We start from the raw sequence: 7877 nt of genomic DNA, 5'->3' as shown, positions 1-7877 counted from the left end.
TTGCACTGAAGCTATCTGACAGAATGTTGGCAATGTCAGTGGGTTCAGTGTATTTATTGTCATTTTGGACTAACTCTGAGCATATCTGGGAGTTTCCACCCAGGTTTCTAACATAGCTAAAGAAGGCCTTGTGATTGTCTTTTGTGTCTTTTGTGATTTTTCTCTCAAAGTTGGCCTTGGATGATTTTATGAGTGATCGTAGTTTTTTGCTAGTACTGATCAGAGATGCCTTCCCATTTAGGGATTTTGCTCTGTCATGTAGTAGCTTCCTCCTTCTGTTGTAAAGTTTGTTTATGGCTGGGGTCCACCAGACCGGGCACCTGCTTTTAGGGGGAATGGGTCTTGGTTTTATTTGGGATTGCATGATCCATGCATTCTTGAAGGTGCCCGTAGAAGGCATTTGCAAAGGATTCAGCAGTGTGGGTTGTGGTTTCCAGTGGCCCAGGGACCTTGAAGGATACCACTTCAGTCTTAAGAAGTGTGAAGTTGGCTTTTGAGAAGTTCTTCACTGTGGTCTTTTGTGCAGGGGGCGGGATGTGGATTTCCAGTGAGATTAATTTATGGTCTGATCTTACCAATGAGGGATATACTTCCGGTGTGGAGCATTTTGTCCCCATGTTTGTGATGATCAGGTCTAGTATATTGTCTCCTCTTGTGGGAATGGTGACTAGTTGTTCCATCGCATTTGAGTTTATGAATTCTAGGAACCTTTGGGCTAGGGTGTTTGGGCTTGAGTAATGTTCCCAGTCTATGTTTGGGTAGTTGAAGTCTCCCAATATGATGGTATTTGGAGAAACATTCATACTCTCCAGTGTCTTCAGGAAGGCTGTGTGGGTTTTCTGAGTTTGAGAGGGTGGTCTGTAGCATGCTACAAATTGTAAGGCAGTTTTACCTATGGTTAGTTGCACCTGGATGGTCTCTGATGCTTCGTGCGTTGCCACTAACCTGGAGGTGTGGGTATCTTTGATGAATATGGATACTCCCCCTCCTTTTGTGGTTCGGTCCAAGTTTTGGGGCTGGAAAGCATGATATGAGATAAAACCTGATAGTGCTGGGGTGCTCTCAGGAGCCTTGAACCAGGTTTCAGTCACTGCACAGACATCGATGTTCTCCATACTGAGGAGGGCTTCGAGGGCGTGCATCTTGAGGTTTAGACTTCTGGCATTGAGCAGCATTACCCTTAGTTTTTTCCATTTGTGTTTTCTAGGGAGGTAGGTTTGTCATTTGAGCCTTGCCTAAAAAAGGCACTATGGGGGTGGCAAGAGCCTTGGCCAATATCCGGAAGCCCAGGGGTGACAGGTGCAAGCCATCCCTTGTGAAGCAGCGTGGCTTGTCGAGCATGTCATCCCAAGCAGACAGACATTGGATCCCCTTTGAATGACACCAGTAATTAAGCCAATTGTTAAAACTGATCATTTTGTCTTTGTACTGTGGCATCATTCTTGGTGAGGGTAAGATGCTGCTCAGGGTCAGGGTCATACCGGCCTGGGCTACATAATCAGAGAGCTCCTCTATGTCTCTTTTCATGTAGTCCAGGGAGGTACGTCTCAGGTCATTCACACTGGCATGTACAATGACTGAGTCATATTTGTACTTGCTGTGGAGTGACCTGAGTGCTTGTGTTATGTGGCGGATTCTAGCTCCCGACAGGCAGTTTACTGTGACCCTCTCCTTGTTCAGTCTGGTGAGCGGGACGTCAGTGTGTCTGACTATGGAGTCACCTATTACAAGTGTGTCTGGCATGTTGTTTGGCCTTAAGGGCTGTGACTGTTTAGCACACTGACTTTGTGAAATATGTGTTGCATGTGCTATGTCTTGAGGTGGCGGTTGCTTGGGTGTCTGCTTTGGAGGCCTCTGTTGTTTTGGTAGATTTTTAATCAGCGCCTCCGAGTATGTTTTTGTGTGTTTATGTGTTTGGTTTGCAGTTGTGATAGTTCTATGTGAGACTGGATTTGTGGTGTGTGTGGTTACCTTCTCCTCCTGCCTGGTCTTGCCAGTACTGAATTGAGAGAGCTCAGCCTCCAGTTTAGCTATATAGTTGCATTTCTCACATATATTTGTATTTGTTCGGAGGAGGAGAGGGTTGTCTGTGTACATGAGGCAATTGTAACATTGCCTCAAGATTCCCAGATTCACCAGCTGAACAGGAGAGGATGCCAGCAACTGACCCTTCGACATGCTAGAAATAGTGAAAAAGATTGCTGTGTAACTGAGTCAGAAAGGATCTATAGGGAAATGGGTACTCAAGGGAATTTAGGTGAAAGAAGTACTTTCTTTTGTTTAAGAGTGCTTTACCTGTATAAAAAATGCTTTAGGAGCAAGTGTTGAGCTTTTCAGTTAGAGAATAGGCTGTTTAGATTGCAAGTAGAGCAGTTCTTATTGAAAAATTGAAGAGTAGACTTTACGGAGCCAGAAATAGTTTAAACTTGATTAACCACTGCTGCCCGATGATGCTCTATGAGCAACTTTGAGCTAATTCACGCTAAAACGCACTAAAGCGCGCAAAAGTGGGCTTTATAGCAGGGGGTTGAAAAGAGCCAAGAATTGACCCAAAATGGCCAATAAACTACAAGTTGCTGGGCTGGAACCAATCCTCTAGGGACAAATAGGTTGCTCAGTGCTCCCCACTCCCACTGGTGAACAAAGACGCTTCCTCTTATCCAAATAAGGATATGGATAGCACAGGAACGAAGACAAAGCCCAGAGATCAGCAAAATCTGAAGACTGGACTATTCTAGCTCAGAAAAGCGGGAAAACAAGGATATATATATATTTTTTTTTTTACAGAGAAAGAAGAAAAAGATACAGCAACAAACAGTAAATGCTATAAAACGGCTAGCGCACTTGAGTGTGTTAGCCTAACAATTAAATTAAACAAAAAATAACTTTTTAAAGTGCTAACAGTATAAATTCTACACAAGTACAGTAAAAACAATATGCAGAGCTGTTTTTTAAGCGAAATGCAGTCGAGATGCAGTAATTTAAGCGAAAGACAGAAAAAATACTTATAAATCCAGGAAAGTCACTCTTTCACTCTCTGCTGCTTGTAGAACTCTGCAGGACACCATGAGGAGCTGATAGTTAAGGAATTCAAGCCAGTTTATATGTTTAAGATTAAGACAGTGATCGGTTCTGAAAGGAGATCCTGTAGCAAATTTAGCAATATTATTGTAGGAAGTTGTTAGTTTCTTCAGGTTGTTTTTAGAGATATTAGTATAAATGGGAGCAGAGTAGAGCAGAGTGGATAAAAGGTGAGTTCTAGCTATAGCAGACCTAGCTTCTGGAGAAAGATAAGGTTTGATTCCATAAAGGGATCCCAGTTTCTTATTAATTAATTTTATTGTCGTGTTTATGTGTGTATCAAAGTTTAGGTTGTTGTCAACTGTTATTCCTAGGAGTTTAGTGGTAGGGTCAGGTGAGATAAGCGTACCATTATTAGAAGTGAGATTGAACTGTACAGGGGTGGACTTTTGGGTTGAGGTGAAAAGTAGCAATTTAGTTTTTTTGGGATTTAGAAGGAGGCAGCGGTAAGAGAACCCTTGTTCTACAGTGTTGAAGGCTTTTTGGGTAAGGGATTGAAGTTCGGTTGGTGAGGTAGCTGAGCAGATTAAGGTTGAGTCATCTGCATATTGAATGCAGGTAGAGTAAGGAACGGATTGCAGGTCATTAATGAAGATAGAAAATAAGAGTGGGCCTAAGATAGAGCCTTGTGGGACACCGAGGGAGATTGGGAGGTGATTTGATAGTTCATTGTGCCAGAGTACAGCCTGCTGACGATTACCGAGGTAAGATGGAAACCAGTTCAAAGAAAGAGAATCAAGTGAGAGAGACTTAGGGGTACGCAGGAAGAGCTGATGGTCGACCATATCAAACGCTTTGGATAGGACAATGAAGACTGCTGATGAGTGAGAGAGACTTAGGGGTTTGCAGGAGGAGCTGATGGTCGACCACATCAAACGCTTTGGATAGGTCAATGAAGACTGCTGATGAGTGAGAGAGACTTAGCGGTATGCAGGAGGAGCTGATGGCTGACCATATCAAATGCTTTGGATAGGTCAATGAAGACTGCTGATGAGTGAGAGAGACTTAGGGGTATGCAGGAGGAGCTGATGGTCGACCATATCAAATGCTTTGGATAGGTCAATGAAGACTGCTGATGAGTGAGAGAGACTTAGGGGTATGCAGGAGGAGCTGATGGCTGACCATATCAAACGCTTTGGATAGGTCAATGAAGACTGCTGATGAGTGAGAGAGACTTAGGGGTATGCAGGAGGAGCTGATGGTCGACCATATCAAATGCTTTGGATAGGTCAATGAAGACTGCTGATGAGTGAGAGAGACTTAAGGGTATGCAGGAGGAGCTGATGGCTGACCATATCAAATGCTTTGGATAGGTCAATGAAGACTGCTGATGAGTGAGAGAGACTTAAGGGTACGCAGGAGGAGCTGATGGTCGACCACATCAAACACTTTGGATAGGTCAATGAAGACTGCTGATGAGTGAGAGAGACTTAAGGGTATGCAGGAGGAGCTGATGGCTGACCATATCAAATGCTTTGGATAGGTCAATGAAGACTGCTGATGAGTGAGAGAGACTTAGGGTATGCAGGAGGAGCTGATGGTTGACCACATCAAATGCTTTGGATAGGTCAATGAAGCCTGCTGATGAGTGAGAGAGACTTGGGGTAAGCAGGAGGAGCTGATGGCTGACCACATCAAATGCTTTGGATAGGTCAATGAAGACTGCTGATGAGTGAGAGAGACTTAGGGGTATGCAGGAGGAGCTGATGGTCGACCACATCAAATGCTTTGGATAGGTCAATGAAGACTGCTGATGAGTGAGAGAGACTTAGGGGTATGCAGGAGGAGCTGATGGCTGACCATATCAAATGCTTTGGATAGGTCAATGAAGACTGCTGATGAGTGAGAGAGACTTAGGGGTATGCAGGAGGAGCTGATGGTCGACCACATCAAATGCTTTGGATAGGTCAATGAAGACTGCTGATGAGTGAGAGAGACTTAGGGGTATGCAGGAGGAGCTGATGGTCGACCACATCAAATGCTTTGGATAGGTCAATGAAGACTGCTGATGAGTGAGAGAGACTTAAGGGTACGCAGGAGGAGCTGATGGTCGACCACATCAAACGCTTTGGATAGGTCAATGAAGACTGCTGATGAGTGAGAGAGACTTAGGGGTACGCAGGAGGAGCTGATGGCTGACCATATCAAATGCTTTGGATAGGTCAATGAAGACTGCTGATGAGTGAGAGAGACTTAGGGGTATGCAGGAGGAGCTGATGGTCGACCACATCAAACGCTTTGGATAGGTCAATGAAGACTGCTGATGAGTGAGAGAGACTTAAGGGTACGCAAGAGGAGCTGATGGTTGACCACATCAAACGCTTTGGATAGGTCAATGAAGACTGCTGATGAGTGAGAGAGACTTAGGGGTATGCAGGAGGAGCTGATGGTCGACCACATCAAACGCTTTGGATAGGTCAATGAAGACTGCTGATGAGTGAGAGAGACTTAGGGGTATGCAGGAGGAGCTGATGGCTGACCATATCAAACGCTTTGGATAGGTCAATGAAGACTGCTGATGAGTGAGAGAGACTTAGGGGTATGCAGGAGGAGCTGATGGTCGACCACATCAAATGCTTTGGATAGGTCAATGAAGACTGCTGATGAGTGAGAGAGACTTAGGGGTATGCAGGAGGAGCTGATGGTCAACCATATCAAATGCTTTGGATAGGTCAATGAAGACTGCTGATGAGTGAGAGAGACTTAGGGGTATGCAGGAGGAGCTGATGGTTGACCACATCAAATGCTTTGGATAGGTCAATGAAGACTGCTGATGAGTGAGAGAGACTTAGGGGTATGCAGGAGGAGCTGATGGTTGACCATATCAAACACTTTGGATAGGTCAATGAAGACTGCTGATGAGTGAGAGAGACTTAGGGGTATGCAGGAGGAGCTGATGGTCGACCATATCAAATGCTTTGGATAGGTCAATGAAGACTGCTGATGAGTGAGAGAGACTTAGGGGTATGCAGGAGGAGCTGATGGCTGACCATATCAAATGCTTTGGATAGGTCAATGAAGACTGCTGATGAGTGAGAGAGACTTAGGGTTTGCTGGAGGAGCTGATGGCTGACCATATCAAATGCTTTGGATAGGTCAATGAAGACTGCTGATGAGTGAGAGAGACTTAGGGGTATGCAGGAGGAGCTGATGGTTGACCATATCAAACGCTTTGGATAGGTCAATGAAGACTGCTGAAGGTGATGGTTACTTAGGGGTACGCAGGAGAAGGTGATGGTTACTTAGGGGTATGCAGGAGAAGGTGATGGTTACTTAGGGGTATGCAGGAGGAGCTGATGGTCGACCATATCAAACGCTTTGGATAGGTCAATGAAGACTGCTGATGAGTGAGAGAGACTTAGGGGTATGCAGTAGGAGCTGATGGCTGACCATATCAAATGCTTTGCATAGGTCAATGAAGACTGCTGATGAGTGAGAGAGACTTAGGGGTATGCAGGAGGAGCTGATGGTCGACCATATCAAATGCTTTGGATAGGTCAATGAAGACTGCTGATGAGTGAGAGAGACTTAAGGGTATGCAGGAGGAGCTGATGGCTGACCATATCAAATGCTTTGGATAGGTCAATGAAGACTGCTGATGAGTGAGAGAGACTTAAGGGTATGCAGGAGGAGCTGATGGCTGACCATATCAAACGCTTTGGATAGGTCAATGAAGACTGCTGATGAGTGAGAGAGACTTAGGGGTATGCAGGAGGAGCTGATGGTCGACCACATCAAACACTTTGGATAGGTCAATGAAGACTGCTGATGAGTGAGAGAGACTTAAGGGTATGCAGGAGGACCTGATGGCTGACCATATCAAAAGCTTTGGATAGGTCAATGAAGACTGCTGATGAGTGACAGAGACTTAGCGGTTTGTAGGAGGAACTGATGGCTGACCATATCAAATGCTTTGCATAGGTCAATGAAGACTGCTGATGAGTGAGAGAGACTTAGGGGTATGCAGGAGGAGCTGATGGTCGACCATATCAAACGCTTTGGATAGGTCAATGAAGACTGCTGATGAGTGAGAGAGACTTAGGGGTATGCAGGAGGAGCTGATGGTCGACCACATCAAACACTTTGGATAGGTCAATGAAGACTGCTGATGAGTGAGAGAGACTTAGGGGTATGCAGGAGGAGCTGATGGCTGACCATATCAAACGCTTTGGATAGGTCAATGAAGACTGCTGATGAGTGAGAGAGACTTAAGGGTATGCAGGAGGAGCTGATGGCTGACCATATCAAACGCTTTGGATAGGTCAATGAAGACTGCTGATGAGTGAGAGAGACTTAAGGGTATGCAGGAGGAGCTGATGGCTGACCATATCAAAAGCTTTGGATAGGTCAATGAAGACTGCTGATGAGTGAGAGAGACTTAAGGGTATGCAGGAGGACCTGATGGCTGACCATATCAAAAGCTTTGGATAGGTCAATGAAGACTGCTGATGAGTGAGAGAGACTTAGGGGTTTGTAGGAGGAGCTGATGGCTGACCATATCAAATGCTTTGGATAGGTCAATGAAGACTGCTGATGAGTGAGAGAGACTTAGGGGTATGCAGTAGGAGCTGATGGTTACTTAGGGGTATGCAGGAGAAGGTGATGGTTACTTAGGGGTACGCAGGAGAAGGTGATGGTTACTTAGGGGTATGCAGGAGAAGGTGATGGTTACTTAGGGGTATGCAGGAGAAGGTGATGGTTACTTAGGGGTATGCAGGAGGAGCTGATGGTCGACCATATCAAACGCTTTGGATAGGTCAATGAAGACTGCTGATGAGTGAGAGAGACTTAGGGGT

The sequence above is a fragment of the Protopterus annectens genome, chromosome 7.part0 (genome assembly GCF_019279795.1).
Source record: "Protopterus annectens isolate FY-2018-M chromosome 7.part0, PAN1.0, whole genome shotgun sequence".
In the NCBI taxonomy this organism is placed as follows: Eukaryota; Metazoa; Chordata; order Ceratodontiformes; family Protopteridae; genus Protopterus; species Protopterus annectens.
This window is presented reverse-complemented; position numbering follows the sequence as displayed.